Raw genomic sequence first — 18,231 nt, 5'->3', positions numbered from 1 at the left:
CCTTATGCCCCCATATCCCCCCTAGCGGTTCCCATATCCCCTCTTAAGGGCCCTTATGCCCCTAAACCCCCCTGGGTGTCCCCATATCCCGCCCCAGGGGTCCCCATACCCCCTCAGAGTCCCCTTATCTCCATCCCATCCCCTTGGGGGTCCTACAGCCCCATATCTCCTCTTAGGGATCCCCATACCCCCTTAGGGGTCCATATGCCCCCATATCCCCCTTTAGGGATCCCCATACCCACTTAGGGGTCCTCATGTCCCCATATCCCCCCCAGTGGTCCCCATATCACTCTTAGGGGTCCCCATCCCCCCTTAGGGGTCCTCATGTCCCCATATCCCCCCCAGTGGTCCCCATATCACCCTTAGGGTTCCCCATATCACCCTTAGGGGTCCTTATGCCCCCATATCCCCCCTTAGGTATCCCCATACCCCCTTAGGGGTCCTTATGTCCCCATACCCCCCTGGGGGTCCCCATATCACCCTTAGGGGTCCCCATACCCACTTAGGGGTCCTTGTGCCCCCGTATTCCCCTTAGGGGTCCCCATACCACCCTTAGGGGTCCCCATACCTCCTTAGGGGTCCTTGGGTCCCCATATCCCCCCCTGGGTGTCCCCATATCTCCTTAGGGGTCTTTATGCCCCCATATCACCTCGTGGGTCCCCATATCCCCCCCTGAGGGGTCTCCATACCCCCCTTAGGGGTCCCCATATCACTCTTAGGGGTCCCCATCCCCCTTTAGGGGTCTTTGTGCCCCCATATCCCCCCCAGTGGTCCCCATACCCCCCTTAGGGGTCCCCATATCACTCTTAGGGGTCCCCATATCCCCCCCAGTGGCCCCCATATCCCCCCTCAGTGGTCCCCATATCCCCTTAGGGGTCCTTATGCCCCCATACCCCCCTTAGGGGTCCCCATATTCACCCTTTAGGGGTCCCCATCCCCCTTTAGGGGTCTTTGTGCCCCCATATCCCCCCCAGTGGTCCCCATACCCCCCTTAGGGGTCCCCATAACTCCTTAGGGGTCCTCATGTCCCCATATCCCCCCCCAGTGGCCCCCATATCCCCCCCCAGTGGTCCCCATATCCCCTTAGGGGTCCTTATGCCCCCATATCTCCTCATGGGTCCCCATACCCCCCTTAGGGGTCCCCATATCACCCTTAGGGGTCCCCATATCTCCTTAGGGGTCTTTATGCCCCCGTATCACCTCGTGGTCCCCATATCCCCCCCTGAGGGGTCTCCATACCCCCTTAAGGTCCCTTATGTCCCCATATCCCCTCATGTGTCCCCATATCCTTCCTTTGGGGTCCCCATCCCCCCTTAGGGGTCCTTGTGCCCCCATATCCCCCCTTAGGGATCCCCATTCCCCCTTAGGGGTCCTCATGTCCCCATACCCCCCTGGGGGTCCCCATACCCCCCTTAGGGGTCCCCATATTCACCCTTTAGGGATCCCCATATCCCTTTAGGGGTCCTTGTGCCCCCATATTCCCCTTAGGGGTCCCCATACCTCCTTAGGGGTCCTTATGTCCCCATACCCCCCTGGGGGTCCCCATATCCCCCCCAGTGGTCCCCATATCACTCTTAGGGGTCCCCATCCCCCCTTAGGGGTCCTTATGTCCCTATACCTCCCTGGGGGTCCCGATATCCCCTTAGGGCTCCCCATCCCCCTTTAAGGTTCCTTATGTACCCATATCCCCCCAGGGGTTCCCCATATCACCCTTAGGGTTCCCCATATCACCCTTAGGGGTCCCCATATCCCCTTAGGGGTCCTTATGCCCCCATATCCCCCCTTTAGGGGTCCCCATATCCCCTCTTAAGGGCCCTTATGGCCCTAAACCCCCCTGGGTGTCCCCATATGCCCCCCAGGGGTCCCCATACCCCCTCAGAGTCCCCTTATCTCCATCCCGTCCCCTTGGGGGTCCTACAGCCCCATATCTCTTCTTAGGGATCCCCATACCCCCTTAGGGGTCCATATGCCCCCATATTCCCCTCTGGGGGTCCCCATACCCCCTTAGGGGTCCTTACGTCCCCATATCCCCCCCAGGGGTCCCCATACCACCCTTAGGGGTCCCCATACCTCCTTAGGGGTCCTTGGGTCCCCATATCCCCCCTGGGGGTCCCCATATCTCCTTAGGGGTCTTTATGCCCCCGTATCACCTCGTGGGTCCCCATATCCCCCCCTGAGGGGTCTCCATACCCCCTTAAGGTCCCTTATGTCCCCATATCCCCCCTTAGGGGTCCCCATATCCTCACTTAGGTGTCCCCCTCCCCCCTTAGGGGTCCTTATGCCCCCATATTCCCTCCAGGGGTCCCACTATCACCCTTAGGGGTCCCCATACCCCCTCAGAGTCCCCTTATCTCCATCCCTTCCCCTTTAGGGTCCTACAGCCCCATATCTCCTCTTAAGGGTCCCCATACCCCCTTAGGGGTCCATATGCCCCCATATTCCCCCCTGGGGATCCCCATATCCCCCTTTAGGGGTCCCCATACCCACTTAGGGGTCTTTCTGCCCCCGTATTCCCCCCAGTGGTCCCCATATCACTCTTAGGGGTCCCCATAACTCCTTAGGGGTCCTCATGTCCCCATATCCCCCCCCAGTGGCCCCCATATCCCCCCCCAGTGGTCCCCATATCCCCTTAGGGGTCCTTATGCCCCCATATCCCTCCTTAGGGGTCCCCATATCCCCTTAGGGGCCCTTATGCCCCCATATCCCCCCTTAGGGGTCCCCATATCCCCCCTTAGGGGTCCCCATATCCCCTTAGGGGTCCTTATGCCCCCATATCCCCCCTAGCGGTTCCCATACCCCCTTAAGGGCCCTTATGGCCCTAAACCCCCCTGGGTGTCCCCATATGCCGCCCAGGGGTCCCCATGCCCCCTCAGAGTCCCCTTATCTCCATCCCGTCCCCTTTAGGGTCCTACAGCCCCATATCTCCTCTTAAGGGTCCCCATACCCCCTTAGGGGTCCATATGCCCCCATATTCCCCCCTGGGGATCCCCATATCCCCCTTTAGGGGTCCCCATACCCACTTAGGGGTCCTTCTGCCCCCGTATTCCTCCCAGAGGTCCCCATATCACTCTTAGGGGTCCCCATAACTCCTTAGTGGTCCTTATGCCCCCATATCCCCCCTTAGGGGTCCCCATATCCCCCCTTAGGGGCCCTTATACCCCCATATCCCCCCTTAGGGGTCCCCATATCCCCCCTTAGGGGCCCTTATGCCCCCATATCCCCCCTTAGGGTTCCCATATCCCCTTAGGGGCCCTTATGCCCCCATATCCTCCCTTAGGGGTCCCCATATCCCCTCTTAAGGGCCCTTATGGCCCTAAACCCCCCTGGGTGTCCCCATATGCCCCCCAGGGGTCCCCATAGCCCCTCAGAGTCCCCTTATCTCCATCCCGTCCCCTTGGGGGTCCTACAGCCCCATATCTCTTCTTAGGGATCCCCATACCCCCTTAGGGGTCCATATGCCCCCATATTCCCCTCTGGGGGTCCCCATACCCACTTAGGGGTCCTTGTGCCCCCATATTCCCCTTAGGGGTCCCCATACCACCCTTAGGGGTCCCCATACCTCCTTAGGGGTCCTTGGGTCCCCATATCCCCCCCTGGGGGTCCCCATATCTCCTTAGGGGTCTTTATGCCCCCGTATCACCTCGTGGGTCCCCATATCCCCCCTTAGGGGTCCCCATACCTCCTTAGGGGTCCTTGGGTCCCCGTATCCCCCCCTGGGGGTCCCCATATCTCCTTAGGGGTCTTTATGCCCCCGTATCACCTCATGGGTCCCCATATCCCCCCTTAGGGGTCCCCATACCCCCTTAGGGGTCCTTATGTCCCCATACCCGCCTGGGGGTTCCCATATCCTCACTTAGGGGTTCCCCTCCCCTATTAGGGGTCCTTATGCCCCCATATTCCCATCTGGGGGTCCCCATATCCCCCCCCCAGGGGTCCCCATACCCCCTTAAGAGTCCTCATGTCCCCATATCCCCCTGCCCCATTTTCTCCCCTTAGGGGTCCCCATACCTCCTTAATGGTCCCTGGATCCCCATACCTCCTTAGGGGTCCTTATGCCCCCATACCCCCCTTAGGGGTCCCCATATTCACCCTTTAGGGGTCCCCATCCCCCTTTAGGGGTCTTTGTGCCCCCATATCCCCCCCAGTGGTCCCCATACCCCCCTTAGGGGTCCCCATATCCCCTTAGGGGTCCTCATGTCCCCATATCCCCCCCAGTGGCCCCCATATCCCCTCCCAGTGGTCCCCATATCCCCTTAGGGGCCCTTATACCCCCATATCCCCCCTTAGGGTCCCCATATCCCCCCTTAGGGGCCCTTATGCCCCCATATCCCCCCTTAGGGTTCCCATATCCCCTTAGGGGTCCTTATGCCCCCATATCCCCCCTTAGGGGTTCCCATACCCCCTTAAGGGCCCTTATGGCCCTAAACCCCCCTGGGTGTCCCCATATCCCGCCCCAGGGGTCCCCATACCCCCTCAGAGTCCCCTTATCTCCATCCCATCCCCTTTGGGGTCCTACAGCCCCATATCCCCCCTTAGGGGTCCCCATATCCCCTTAGGGGTCCTCATGTCCCCATATCCCCCCCTGGGGGTCCCCATATCACCCTTAAGGGTCCTTATGCCCCCATACCCCCTCATGGGTCCCCATATCCCCACCTTAGGTGTCCCCATCCCCCCTTAGGGGTCCTTATGCCCCCATATCCCCCTTAGGCTTTCTTTTTGGGGGAATCGGGGCCCCCTAAGGGGCTATGGGGTCTTTTGGGGGGGATACGGGGACCCCTAAAGGGCTATGGGGTCTTTTGGGGGGCATATGGGACCCTTAAGGGGAATGGCGTCCTTTGGGGGGGGATGGAGATCCTTGGAGGGCATGTGGGAACCCCAAAGGGGATATGGGGTCATGTGGGGGGGGATATGGGATTCCTAATGGGATATGGGGTCTTTTGGGGGGGATATGGGAACCCCCTACAGGGGATTTGGGGTCTTTTGGGGGGCATATGGGACCCCTAAGGGGCTATGGGGTCCTTTGGGGGGCATATGGGGACCCCTAAGGGGATATGGGGTCTTTTGGAGGGGGGATGGAGACCCTTGGAGGGCATGTGGGACCCCAAAGGGGATATGGGGTCATGTGGGGGGGATATGGGAACCCATAAGGGGATATGGGGTCTTTTGAGGGGGATATGGGACCCCTAATGGGATATGGGGTCCTTTGGGGATTATGGGGACCCATAGAGGGATGCGGGGTCTTTTGGGGGGCATATGGGACCCTTAAGGGGATATGGGGTCATTTGGCGGGGGATGGAGACCCTTGGAGGGCATGTGGGAACCCCTAAGGGGATATGGGGGGCCATTTGAGGGGGATATGGGGGCCCCTAATGGGATACGGGGTCTTTTGGGGGGCATATGGGGACCCTAAAGGGCTATGGGGTCATTTGGGGGGGGATATGGGACCCCTAAGGGGATATGGGGTCCTTTGGGGATTATGGGGACCCTTAAGGGGATATGGGGACCCATAGAGGGATGCGGGGTCTTTTGGGGGGGATATGGGACCCCTAAGGGGATATGGGGTCCTTTGATGGGGGGATATGGGACCCCTAAAGGGATATGGGGTCTTCTGGGAGGCATATGGGACCCTTAAGGGGTTATGGGGACCCCTAAAGGGATACGGGGTCTTTTGGGGGGCATATGGGGACCCCTATGGGGGATATGGGGTCCTTTGAGGGTTATGGGGACCCTTAAGGGGATATGGGATCCCTAAAGGGGGATAAGGGGTCCTTTGGGGGGGAGGGGATAGAGAGCCTTGGAGGGCATATGGGAACCCCAAAGGGGATATGGGGTCATGTGGGGGGGATATGGGGCCCCTAAGGGGATATGGGGTCATGTGGGGGTTATGGGGACACTTAAGGGGCTATGGGAACCCGTAAAGGGATACGGGGTCCTTTGCGGGGCATATGGGGACCCCTAAAGGGGAATGGGGTCCTTTAGGGGGGGATGGAGACCCTTGGAGGGCATGTGGGACCCCAAAGGGGATATGGGGTCATTTGGGGGGGATATGGGGACCCATAAGGGGATATGGGGTCTTTTGAGGGGGATATGGGACCCTTAGAGGGCTATGGGGTCTTTTGGGGGGCATATGGGACCCTTAAGGGGTATGGGGTCCTTTGGGGGGGGATGGAGATCCTTGGAGGGCATGTGGGAACCCCTAAGGGGATATGGGGTCGTTTGGAGATCATATGGGACCCCTAATGGGATATGGGGTCCTTTGGGGCTTATGGGGACCCTTAAGGGGACATGGGGACCCATAGAGGGATACAGGGTCTTTTGGGGGGGATATGGGCCCCCCTAAAGGGGATTTGGGGTCCTTTGGGGGGCATATGGGGACCCCTAAAGGGCTATGGGGTCTTTTGGGGGTAATGGGGACCATTAAGGGGATATGGGACCCATAAAGGGATACGGGGCCTTTTGGGGGGCATATGGGGACCCCTAAAGGGGATATGGGGTCTTTTGATGGGGGGATGGAGACCCTTGGAGGGCATGTGGGACCCCCTAAGGGGATATGGGGTCATGTGGGGGGGATATGGGACCCCTAATGGGATATGGGGTCCTTTGGGGGTTATGGGGCCCCTTGGGGGGGGGAGCTGGGGTTCTTTCAGGGCAGCCTTGGTTGCCCGGTGTCCATTAAGGGGTTCCCCCCCCCCCCCCCCCCCCATAACCCCAGCCCCCCCCATTGCGGTTATGGGGCCGCAGGAAGTCCAGGGCAGCAGCAGGAAGTGCAGCAAAGGGACGGGGGGGGGGGGGGGGGGGGGGGGGGCAAATTTGGGGCTGTGGGGGGTGGATTGAATAGGATTGAATTGGGGTCACCCCACAACTGCCCACCCCAAAGCAGGTAGGGAATGGGGGGGGGGGGGGGGGGGAATGGGGGCTGTGCTCTGCTTTGCTCTCCTCTGCTCTTCTCTGCTCTGCTCTGCTCTGCTCTGCTTTGCTCTGCTCTGCTCTGCTCTGCTCTGCTCTGCTCTGTTCTGCTCTGCTTTGCTCTGCTCTGTTCTGCTCTGCTCTGCTCTGCTCTGCTCTGCTCTGCTCTGCTCTGCTTTGCTCTGCTCTGCTCTGCTCTCCTCTGCTCTGCTCTGCTCTTCTCTGCTCTGCTCTGCTCTGCTCTGCTCTGCTCTGCTTTGCTCTGCTCTGCTCTGTTCTGCTCTGCTTTGCTCTGCTTTGCTCTGCTCTGCTCTGCTCTGCTCTGCTCTGCTCTGCTCTTCTCTGTTCTGCTCTGCTCTGCTCTGCTCTCCTTTGCTCTGCTCTGCTCTTCTCTGTTCTGCTCTGCTCTGCTCTGCTCTGCTCTTCTCTGCTCTGCTCTTCTCTGCTCTGCTCTGCTCTGCTCTGCTCTTCTCTGCTCTTCTCTGCTCTGCTCTTCTCTGCTCTGCTCTGCTCTGCTCTGCTTTGCTCTGCTTTGCTCTGCTTTGCTCTGTTCTGCTCTGCTCTGCTCTCCTCTGCTCTGCTTTGCTCTGCTCTGCTCTGCTCTGCTCTGCTCTGCTCTGCTTTGCTCTGCTTTGTTCTGCTCTGCTCTGCTCTGCTCTGCTTTGCTCTGCTTTGTTCTGCTCTGCTCTGCTCTGCTCTGCTCTGCTCTGCTTTGCTCTGCTTTGTTCTGCTCTCCTCTCCTCTGCTCTGCTCTGCTCTTCTCTGCTCTGCTCTGCTCTGCTCTGCTCTGCTCTGCTCTGCTTTGCTCTGCTCTGCTCTGCTCTGCTTTGCTCTGCTCTGCTCTGCTCTGCTCTGCTCTGCTCTGCTTTGCTCTGCTCTGCTCTGCTCTGCTCTGCTCTCCTCTCCTCTCCTCTCCTCTGCTCTTCTCTGCTGTGCTCTGCTCTGCTCTTCTCTGCTCTGCTCTGCTCTGCTCTGCTCTGCTCTGCTTTGCTCTGCTTTGTTCTGCTCTCCTCTCCTCTGCTCTGCTCTGCTCTTCTCTGCTCTTCTCTGCTCTTCTCTGCTCTGCTCTGCTCTGCTCTGCTCTGCTTTGCTCTGCTCTGCTCTGCTCTGCTCTGCTCTGCTCTGCTTTGCTCTGCTCTGCTCTGCTCTGCTTTGCTCTGCTCTGCTCTGCTCTGCTCTGCTCTCCTCTCCTCTCCTCTCCTCTGCTCTTCTCTGCTGTGCTCTCCTCTGCTCTGCTCTGCTCTGCTCTGCTCTTCTCTGCTGTGCTCTCCTCTGCTCTGCTCTGCTCTGCTCTGCTCTCCTCTGCTCTGCTCTGCTCTGCTCTGCTCTGCTCTGCTCTCCTCTGCTCTGCTCTCCTCTGCTCTGCTCTGCTCTGCTCTGCTCTGCTCTGCTCTGCTTTGCTCTGCTCTCCTCTCCTCTGCTCTGCTCTGCTCTGCTCTGCTCTGCTCTGCTCTGCTCTGCTCTTCTCTGCTCTGCTTTGCTTTGCTTTGCTCTGCTCTGCTCTGCTTTGCTCTGCTCTGCTCTGCTCTGCTCTGCTCTGCTCTGCTCTGCTCTGCTTTGCTCTGCTCTCCTCTGCTCTGCTTTGCTCTGCTCTGCTTTGCTCTGCTCTGCTCTGCTCTGCTCTGCTCTGCTCTGCTTTGCTCTGCTCTGCTCTGCTCTGCTTTGCTCTGCTCTGCTTTGCTCTGCTCTGCTCTGCTTTGCTCTGCTCTGCTCTGCTTTGCTCTGCTCTCCTCTGCTCTGCTCTGCTCTGCTCTGCTCTGCTCTGCTCTGCTCTGCTCTGCTCTGCTTTGCTCTGCTCTCCTCTGCTCTGCTTTGCTCTGCTCTGCTTTGCTCTGCTCTGCTCTGCTCTGCTCTGCTCTGCTCTGCTTTGCTCTGCTCTGCTCTGCTCTGCTTTGCTCTGCTTTGCTCTGCTCTGCTCTGCTCTGCTCTGCTCTGCTCTGCTCTGCTTTGCTCTGCTCTGCTCTCCTCTGCTCTGCTCTGCTCTGCTCTGCTCTGCTCTCCTCTCCTCTGCTCTGCTCTGCTCTGCTCTGCTTTGCTCTGCTCTCCTCTGCTCTTCTCTGCTCTGCTCTGCTCTGCTCTGCTTTGCTCTGCTCTGCTTTGCTCTGCTCTCCTCTGCTCTGCTCTGCTCTGCTCTGCTCTGCTCTGCTCTCCTCTGCTCTGCTTTGCTCTGCTCTGCTCTGCTCTGCTCTGCTCTGCTCTGCTTTGCTCTGCTCTCCTCTGCTCTCCTCTGCTCTGCTTTGCTCTGCTCTGCTCTGCTCTGCTCTGCTTTGCTCTGCTCTGCTCTCCTCTGCTCTGCTTTGCTCTGCTCTGCTCTGCTCTGCTCTCCTCTGCTCTGCTTTGCTCTGCTCTCCTCTGCTCTGCTCTGCTCTGCTCTGCTCTGCTCTCCTCTGCTCTGCTTTGCTCTGCTCTGCTCTGCTCTGCTCTGCTTTGCTCTGCTCTCCTCTGCTCTGCTCTGCTCTGCTCTGCTCTCCTCTGCTCTGCTTTGCTCTGCTCTGCTCTGCTCTGCTCTGCTTTGCTCTGCTCTCCTCTGCTCTGCTCTCCTCTGCTCTGCTCTCCTCTGCTCTGCTCTGCTCTGCTCTGCTCTCCTCTGCTCTGCTCTGCTCTGCTCTGCTCTGCTCTGCTTTGCTCTGCTCTCCTCTGCTCTGCTCTCCTCTGCTCTCCTCTCCTCTGCTCTGCTCTGCTCTGCTCTGCTCTGCTCTGCTCTGCTCTGCTCTGCTCTGCTCTTCTCTGCTCTGCTCTCCTTTGCTCTGCTCTGCTTTGCATTTGTTGGTGCCCTGCGCTGCTTTGGGCTTCCATGGCTGCTCCCTCGTGAGCCGTTGGTGCAGCTGTTGCACCACTGCTGCTCCATTTGCGCTCCATTTTGCACCATTTCTGCTCCATTTTGCACCACTGCTGCTTTGTTTTGCACCGCAGCTGCTCTGTTTTTGCACCACTGCTCCACTTTGCACCACTGCTGCTTCCTCCCCCCCATTTCTGCTCCATTTTGCTCTATTGCTGCTCCATTTTGCACCAGTGCTGCTTTGTTTTGCACCACAGCTGCTCCATTTCTGCTCCATTTTGCATCCCAGCTGCTTTTTTGCACCACTGCTCCACTTTGCACCACTGCTGCTCCCCCTCCCCCCGTTTCTGCTCCATTTTGCACCATTTCTGCTCCATTTTGCACCAGTGCTGCTCCGTTTCTGTTCCTTTTTGCACCACAGCTGCCCCGTTTCTGCTCTGCTTTGCACCACAGCCGCTCTGTTTTGCACCATTGCTCCTCTTTGCACAACCCTGGCTCCATTTTGCACCATTGCTGCCCTGTCTCACACCAGTGGCCGCTCACCTTGCACTATTTTGCACTCCTGCTGCTCCATTTGGCACCATTGCTGCTTAACTTTGCACTGCCACCTCCCCACCTTGCACCGTTTTGCACCATTACCGCTCCTCCTTGCACTACTTTGCACTCTCACAGCCCCCCTTTGCACCATTGCTGCTCTACTTGCACCATTACTGCTACGCCTTGCACCATTTTGCACTCTCACAGCTCTCCTTTGCACCATCACTGCTCTATTTTGCACTATTACTGCCCCACTTTGCACTATTTTGCACTCCTGCTGCTCTATTTTGCACCATTGCTGCTTAACTTTGCACTCTCTCCACCCCACCTTGCACCGTTTTGCACCATTACCGCTCCTCCTCGCACTACTTTGCACCCTCACAGCCCCCCTGTGCACCATTGCTGCTTAATTGTGCTCCATTGCTGCCCCACATGGCACCATTTTGCACTCTCACAGCCCCCCTTTGCACCATTGCTGCTCTACTTTGCACCATTCCTGCTGCGCCTTGCACCATTTTGCACTCCTGCTGCTCTATTTTGCACCACAGCCGCTGTGTTTTGCACTGTCACCCCCACCTTGCACTATTTTGCACTCCTGCTGCTCCATTTTGCACCATTGCTGCTTGACTTTGCACTCTCTCCACCCCACCTTGCACTATTTTGCACTCTCACAGCTCCCCTTTGCACCATTCCTGTTCTATTTTGCACTATTATCACCCCACCTTGCACCATTTTGCTCTACTGCTGCTCTACTTTGCACCATCACCACCCCACCTTGCACTACTTTGCACCATTCCTGCTACACCTTGCACCATTTTGCACCATTGCTGCTCTATTTTGCACCATTGCTGCTCTATTTTGCACCATTGCTGCTCTATTTTGCACCATTGCTGCTCCATTTTGCACCATTGCTGCTCTATTTTGCACCATTGCTGCTCCATTTTGCACCATTGCTGCTCCATTTTGCACCATTGCTGCTCTATTTTGCACCATTGCTGCTCCATTTTGCACCATTGCTGCTCTATTTTGCACCATTGCTGCTCCATTTTGCACTCTCACTGCCCCACCTTGCACCGTTTTGCACTCCTGCTGCTCCATTTTGCACCATTACCGCTCACCTTGCACTGTCTTGCACCATTCCTGCTCCATTTGGCACCATTGCTGCTTAACTTTGCACTGCCACCTCCCCACCTTGCACCGTTTTGCACCATTACCGCTCCTCCTTGCACCGTTTTGCACTCTCACAGCCCCCCTTTGCACCATTGCTGCACCATTTTGCACCATCACCACCCCTCCTTGTCACCACTTTGCACCATTGCTGCCCTTCCTTGCCCCATTTTACACCATTTCCACCCCTCCTTGCACCACTTTGCACCATCGCCGCCCCTCCTTGCCCCATTTTGCACCATTGCAGCCCCTCCTTGCCCCATTTTGCTCTATTTCCACCCCTCCTTCTCACCACTTTGCACCACCTCTGCCCCTCCCTCCTTGCCCCATTCTGCACTGTTTCCACCCCTCCCTGCCCCATTTTGTGCCATTGCTGCCCCTCCTTGCCCCATTTTGCACCATCACCACCCCTCTTTGCATAATTTTGCTCTATTTCCACCCCTCCTTCTCACCATTCTGCACCATTGCTGCCCCTCCTTGCCCCATTCTGCACCATTTCCACCCCTCCTTGCCCCATTCTGCACTACTGCTGCCCTGCCTTGCACCATTTTACACCATTGCTGCTCCTCCTCGCACCAGTTTGCACCATTGCCTCCCTTCTTTGCACCATTCTGCACCATCACTGCCCCTCCTTGCCCCATTTTGCACCACTTCCACCCCTCCCTGCCCCATTATGTGCCATTGCTGCCCCTCCTTGCCCCTTTCTGCATCATCACCACCCCTCCTTTCCCCATTTTGCACCATTGCTGCCCCTCCATGCCCCATTTTACACCATCATCACCCCTCCTTTCCCCATTTTGCACCATCATCACCCTTCCTTTCCCCATTTTGCACCATTGCAGCCCCTCCTTGCCCCATTCTGCACTGTTTCCACCCCTCCTTGCATCATTTTACACCACCTCTGCCCTTCCTTGCCCCACTTTGCACCATTTCCACCCCTCCTTGCCCCATTTTGCACCATCACCACCCCTCTTTGCATAATTTTGCTCTATTTCCACCCCTCCTTCTCACCATTCTGCACCATTGCTGCCCCTCCTTGCCCCATTCTGCATCATCACCACCCCTCTTGCCCCATTCTGCACCATTTCCACCCCTCCTTGCATCATTTTACACCACCTCTGCCCCTCCTTGCCCCATTCTGCACCATTTCCACCCCTCCTTGCCCCATTTTGCACTACTGCTGCCCTGCCTTGCACCATTTTACACCATTGCTGCCCCTCCTCGCACCAGTTTGCACCATTGCCTCCCTTCTTTGCACCATTCTGCACCATCACTGCCCCTCCTTGCCCCATTTTGCACCATTGCAGCCCCTCCATGCCCCATTTTACACCATCACCGCCCCTCCTTGCCCCATTCTGCTCTATTTCCACCCCTCCTTGCCCCATTTTACACCATCACCACCCCTCCTTGCCCCATTTTGCACCATTGCAGCCCCTCCTTGCCCCATTTTGCACCATCATCACCCTTCCTTGCCCCATTCTGCACCATTGCTGCCCCTCCTTGCCCCATTCTGCACCATTTCCACCCCTCCTTGCCCCATTCTGCACCATTGCAGCCCCTCTTTGCACCATTTTACACAATCACCACCCCTCCTTTCCCCATTTTGCACTACTGCCCCTCCTTGCCCCGTTCTGCACCATTTCATTTCCACCCCTCCTTGCACCATTTTGCACCATCACCACCCTTCCTCGCCCCATCCTGCACCATTGCAGCCCCTCCTCACCCCATTTTGCACCATTGCAGCCCCTCCCTGCCCCATTTTGCTCTATTTCCACCCCTCCTTCTCACCACTTTGAACAACCTCTGCCCCTCCCTCCTTGCCCCATTCTGCACTGTTTCCACCCCTCCCTGCCCCACTTTGTGCCATTGCAGCCCCTCCTTGCCCCATTTTGCTCTATTTCCACCCCTCCTTGCCCCATTCTGCACCATTGCAGCCCCTCCTTGCCCCATTCTGCACTACTGCTGCCCTGCCTTGCACCATTTTACACCATTGCTGCCCCTCCTCGCACCAGTTTGCACCATTGCCTCCCTTCTTTGCACCATTCTGCACCATCACTGCCCCTCCTGGCCCCATTTTGCACCATTTCCACCCCTCCCTGCCCCATTTTGTGCCATTGCAGCCCCTCCATGCCCCATTTTACACCATCACCGCCCCTCCTTGCCCCATTCTGCTCTATTTCCACCCCTCCTTTCCCCATTTTGCACCATCATCACCCCTCCTTGCCCCATTCTGCACCATTTCCACCCCTCCTTGCCCCATTCTGCACCATTGCAGCCCCTCCTTGCCCCATTCTGCACTGTTTCCACCCCTCCTTGCATCATTTTACACCACCTCTGCCCTTCCTTGCCCCATTTTGCACCATCACCACCCCTCTTTGCCTAATTTTGCTCTATTTCCACCCCTCCTTGCCCCATTCTGCACCATTTCCACCCCTCCTTGCACCATTTTGCACTAATTGCTGCTCCTCCTTTCCCCACTTTGCACCATTGCTGCCCCTCCTTGCACCATTTTACACCATTTCCACCCCTCCTTGCCCCATTCTGCACCATCACCACCCCTCCTTCTCACCATTTTGCACCATTGCTGCCCTTCCTTGCATAATTTTGCACCATCACCACCCCTCCTTCTCACCATTTTGCACCATTGCTGCCCTTCCTTGCATAATTTTGCACCATTTCCACCCCTCCTTGCACCACTTTGCACCATTGCTGCCCCTCCTTGCCCCATTCTGCACCATTTCCACCCCTCCTTGCCCCATTTTGCACTACTGCTGCCCTGCCTTGCACCATTTTACACCATTACTGCTCCTCCTCGCACCATTTTGCACCATTGCCTCCCTTCTTTGCACCATTCTGCACCATCACTGCCCCTCCTGGCCCCATTTTGCACCACTTCCACCCCTCCCTGCCCCATTTTGTGCCATTGCAGCCCCTCCTTGCCCCTTTCTGCATCATCACCACCCCTCCTTTCCCCATTTTGCACCATTGCAGCCCCTCCATGCCTCATTTTACACAATCACCACCCCTCCTTTCCCCATTTTGCACTACTGCTGCCCCTCCTTGCCCCGTTCTGCACCATTTCATTTCCACCCCTCCTTGCACCATTTTTCACCATCACCGCCCTTCCTCGCCCCATTCTGCACCATTGCAGCCCCTCCCTGCCCCATTTTGCACCATTTCCACCCCTCCTCACCCCATTTTGCACCATTGCAGCCCCTCCTTGCCCCATTCTGCACCATTTCCACCCCTCCTTGCCCCATTTTGCACTACTGCTGCCCTGCCTTGCACCATTTTACACCATTGCTGCCCCTCCTCGCACCATTTTGCACCATTGCCTCCCTTCTTTGCACCATTTTACACCATCACTGCCCCTCCTCGCCCCATTTTGCACCACTTCCACCCCTCCCTGCCCCATTTTGTGCCATTGCTGCCCCTCCTTGCCCCTTTCTGCATCATCACCACGCCTCCTTTCCCCATTTTGCACCATCACAGCCCCTCCTTGCCCCATTTTACACCATCATCACCCTTCCTTGCCCCATTCTGCACCATTGCTGCCCCTCCTTGCCCCATTCTGCACTGTTTCCACCCCTCCTTGCATCATTTTACACCACCTCTGCCCTTCCTTGCCCCATTTTGCACCATCACCACCCCTCTTTGCATAATTTTGCTCTATTTCCACCCCTCCTTGCCCCATTCTGCACCATCACCACCCCTCCTTCTCACCATTTTGCACCATTGCTGCCCTTCCTTGCATAATTTTGCACCATTTCCACCCCTCCTTGTACCATTTTGCACCATTGCAGCCCCTCCTTTCCCCATTTTGCAACATCACCACCCCTCTTTGCACCATTTTGCACCATCACCACCCCTCCTTGCCCCATTCTGCACCATTGCAGCCCCTCTTTGCACCATTTTACACAATCACCACCCCTCCTTTCCCCATTTTGCACTACTGCCCCTCCTTGCCCCGTTCTGCACCATTTCATTTCCACCCCTCGTTGCATCATTTGCACCATCACCGCCCTTCCTCGCCCCATTCTGCACCATTGCAGCCCCTCCTTGCCCCATTCTGCACCATTGCAGCCCCTCCTTGCACCATTTTAGACCATTGCAACCCCTCCTTGCCCCATTCTGCATCATCACCACCCCTCTTGCCCCATTCTGCACCATTTCCACCCCTCCTTGCCCCATTTTGCACTACTGCTGCCCTGCCTTGCACCATTTTACACCATTGCTGCCCCTCCTCGCACCATTTTGCACCATTGCCTCCCTTCTTTGCACCATTCTGCACCATCACTGCCCCTCCTGGCCCCATTTTGCACCATTTCCACCCCTCCCTGCCCCATTTTGTGCCATTGCAGCCCCTCCTTGCCCCTTTCTGCATCATCACCACCCCTCCTTTCCCCATTTTACACCATCACCGCCCCTCCTTGCCCCATTCTGCTCTATTTCCACCCCTCCTTGCCCCATTTTACACCATCACCACCCCTCCTTTCCCCATTTTGCACCATCATCACCCCTCCTTGCCCCATTCTGCACCATTGCTGCCCCTCCTTGCCCCATTCTGCACTGTTTCCACCCCTCCTTGCATCATTTTACACCACCTCTGCCCTTCCTTGCCCCACTTTGCACCATTTCCACCCCTCCTTTCCCCATTTTGCACCATCACCACCCCACTTTGCATAATTTTGCTCTATTTCCACCCCTCCTTGCACCATTTTGCACCATTGCTGCCCCTCCTTGCACCATTTTACACCATTTCCACCCCTCCTCGCACCATTTTGCACCATCACCTCCCCTCCTTGCCCCATTCTGCCCCATTTCCACCCCTCCCTGCCCCATTTTGTGCCATTGCTGCCCCTCCTTGCACCATTCTGCACCATTGCAGCCCCTCCTTGCCCCATTTTGCTCTATTTCCATCCCTCCTTGCCCCATTCTGCACCATTTCCACCCCTCCTTGCCCCATTTTGCACTACTGCTGCCCTGCCTTGCACCATTTTACACCATTGCTGCCCCTCCTCGCACCATTTTGCACCATTGCCTCCCTTCTTTGCACCATTTTACACCATCACTGCCCCTCCTGGCCCCATTTTGCACCACTTCCACCCCTCCCTGCCCCATTTTGTGCCATTGCTGCCCCTCCTTGCCCCTTTCTGCATCATCACCACCCCTCCTTTCCCCATTTGGCACCATTGCAGCCCCTCCATGCCCCATTTTACACCATCACCACCCCTCCTTGCCCCATTCTGCTCTATTTCCACTCCTCCTTGCCCCATTTTGCACCACTCCCACCCCTCCCTGCCCCATTTTGTGCCATTGCTGCCCCTCCTGGCCCCTTTCTGCATCATCACCACCCCTCCTTTCCCCATTTTAAACCATCACCGCCCCTCCTTGCCCCATTCTGCTCTATTTCCACCCCTCCTTGCCCCATTTTACACCATCACCACCCCTCCTTTCCCCATTTTGCACCATCATCACCCCTCCTTGCCCCATTCTGCACCATTGCAGCCCCTCCTTGCCCCATTCTGCACTGTTTCCACCCCTCCTTGCATCATTTTACACCACCTCTGCCCTTCCTTGCCCCACTTTGCACCATTTCCACCCCTCCTCGCCCCATTTTGCACCATTTCCACCCCTCCTTGCCCCATTCTGCACCATTTCCACCCCTCCTTGCCCCATTTTGCACTACTGCTGCCCTGCCTTGCACCATTTTACACCATTGCTGCCCCTCCTCGCACCAGTTTGCACCATTGCCTCCCTTCTTTGCACCATTCTGCACCATCACTGCCCCTCCTTGCCCCATTTTGCACCATTTCCACCCCTCCCTGCCCCATTTTGTGCCATTGCAGCCCCTCCATGCCCCATTTTGTGCCATTGCTGCCCCTCCTTGCCCCATTCTGCTCTATTTCCACCCCTCCTTTCCCCATTTTGCACCATCATCACCCCTCCTTGCCCCATTCTGCACCATTTCCACCCCTCCTTGCCCCATTCTGCACCATTGCAGCCCCTCCTTGCCCCACTTTGCACCATTTCCAACCCTCCTTGCACCATTTTGCACCATTGCAGCCCCTCCTTGCCCCACTTTGCACCATCACCACCCCTCCTTGCACCACTTTGCACCATTGCTGCCCCTCCTTGCCCCATTCTGCACCATTTCCACCCCTCCTTGCCCCATTTTGCACTAATTGCTGCTCCTCCTTTCCCCACTTTGCACCATTGCTGCCCCTCCTCGCACCAGTTTGCACCATTTCCACCCCTCCTCGCCCCATTTTGCACCATCACCACCCCTCCTTCTCACCATTTTGCACCATTGCTGCCCTTCCTTGCATAAATTTGCACCATTTCCACCCCTCCTTGCACCATTTTGCACCATCACCGCCCTTCCTCGCCCCATTCTGCACCATTGCAGCCCCTCCTCACCCCATTTTGCACCATTGCAGCCCCTCCTTGCCCCATTCTGCACTGTTTCCACCCCTCCTTGCATCATTTTACACCACCTCTGCCCTTCCTTGCCCCACTTTGCACCATTTCCACCCCTCCTTGCCCCATTCTGCACCATTTCCACCCCTCCTTGCCCCATTTTGCACTACTGCTGCCCTGCCTTGCACCATTTTACACCATTGCAGCCCCTCCTCGCACCATTTTGCACCATTGCCTCCCTTCTTTGCACCATTCTGCACCATCACTGCCCCTCCTTTCCCCATTTTGCACCATCATCACCCCTCCTTGCCCCATTTTGCACCATTGCAGCCCCTCCATGCCCCATTTTACACCATCACCGCCCCTCCTTGCCCCATTCTGCTCTATTTCCACCCCTCCTTGCCCCATTTTACACCATCACC

The 18,231-nt window shown here is 57.1% G+C and overlaps 1 protein-coding gene and 2 long non-coding RNA genes across 9 annotated transcripts in view; 1 reads left to right on the top strand and 2 right to left on the bottom strand.

The window, feature by feature from the left end:
- LOC128075699 (arf-GAP with Rho-GAP domain, ANK repeat and PH domain-containing protein 1-like) overlaps positions 1-18,231 on the top strand; it is a 42,520-nt gene that overhangs the window by 1,229 nt on the left and 23,060 nt on the right. The gene's annotated exons all lie outside the window — the stretch shown is intronic.
- LOC128075700 (uncharacterized) lies at positions 10,115-11,506 on the bottom strand. Of its 4 annotated transcripts, XR_008203966.1 has the most exons (4): positions 11,414-11,506; positions 10,872-10,996; positions 10,485-10,727; positions 10,115-10,234 (listed from the first exon to the last, which is right to left on the bottom strand). It is a non-coding gene; the product is annotated as an uncharacterized LOC128075700 (long non-coding RNA). The 4 variants fall into 4 exon arrangements; XR_008203969.1 differs by lacking the exons at positions 10,872-10,996; positions 11,414-11,506 and adding an exon at positions 11,066-11,121 and having other exon boundaries at positions 10,485-10,670; XR_008203968.1 differs by lacking the exons at positions 10,872-10,996; positions 11,414-11,506 and adding an exon at positions 11,045-11,095 and having other exon boundaries at positions 10,485-10,670.
- On the bottom strand, positions 14,022-17,227 carry LOC128075701 (uncharacterized). Of its 4 annotated transcripts, none has more exons than XR_008203970.1 (3): positions 17,175-17,227; positions 16,067-16,182; positions 14,022-14,169 (listed from the first exon to the last, which is right to left on the bottom strand). It is a non-coding gene; the product is annotated as an uncharacterized LOC128075701 (long non-coding RNA). The 4 variants fall into 4 exon arrangements; XR_008203971.1 differs by lacking the exon at positions 14,022-14,169 and adding an exon at positions 14,408-14,448; XR_008203972.1 differs by lacking the exon at positions 14,022-14,169 and adding an exon at positions 14,584-14,670.

This window comes from Tympanuchus pallidicinctus, unplaced genomic scaffold (assembly GCF_026119805.1).
Source record: "Tympanuchus pallidicinctus isolate F22 unplaced genomic scaffold, pur_lepc_1.0 scaffold121, whole genome shotgun sequence".
Taxonomy (NCBI): domain Eukaryota; kingdom Metazoa; phylum Chordata; class Aves; order Galliformes; family Phasianidae; genus Tympanuchus; species Tympanuchus pallidicinctus.
The sequence above is the reverse complement of the archived record's forward strand: the minus strand, read 5'-3'. Positions and strand labels throughout refer to the sequence as shown.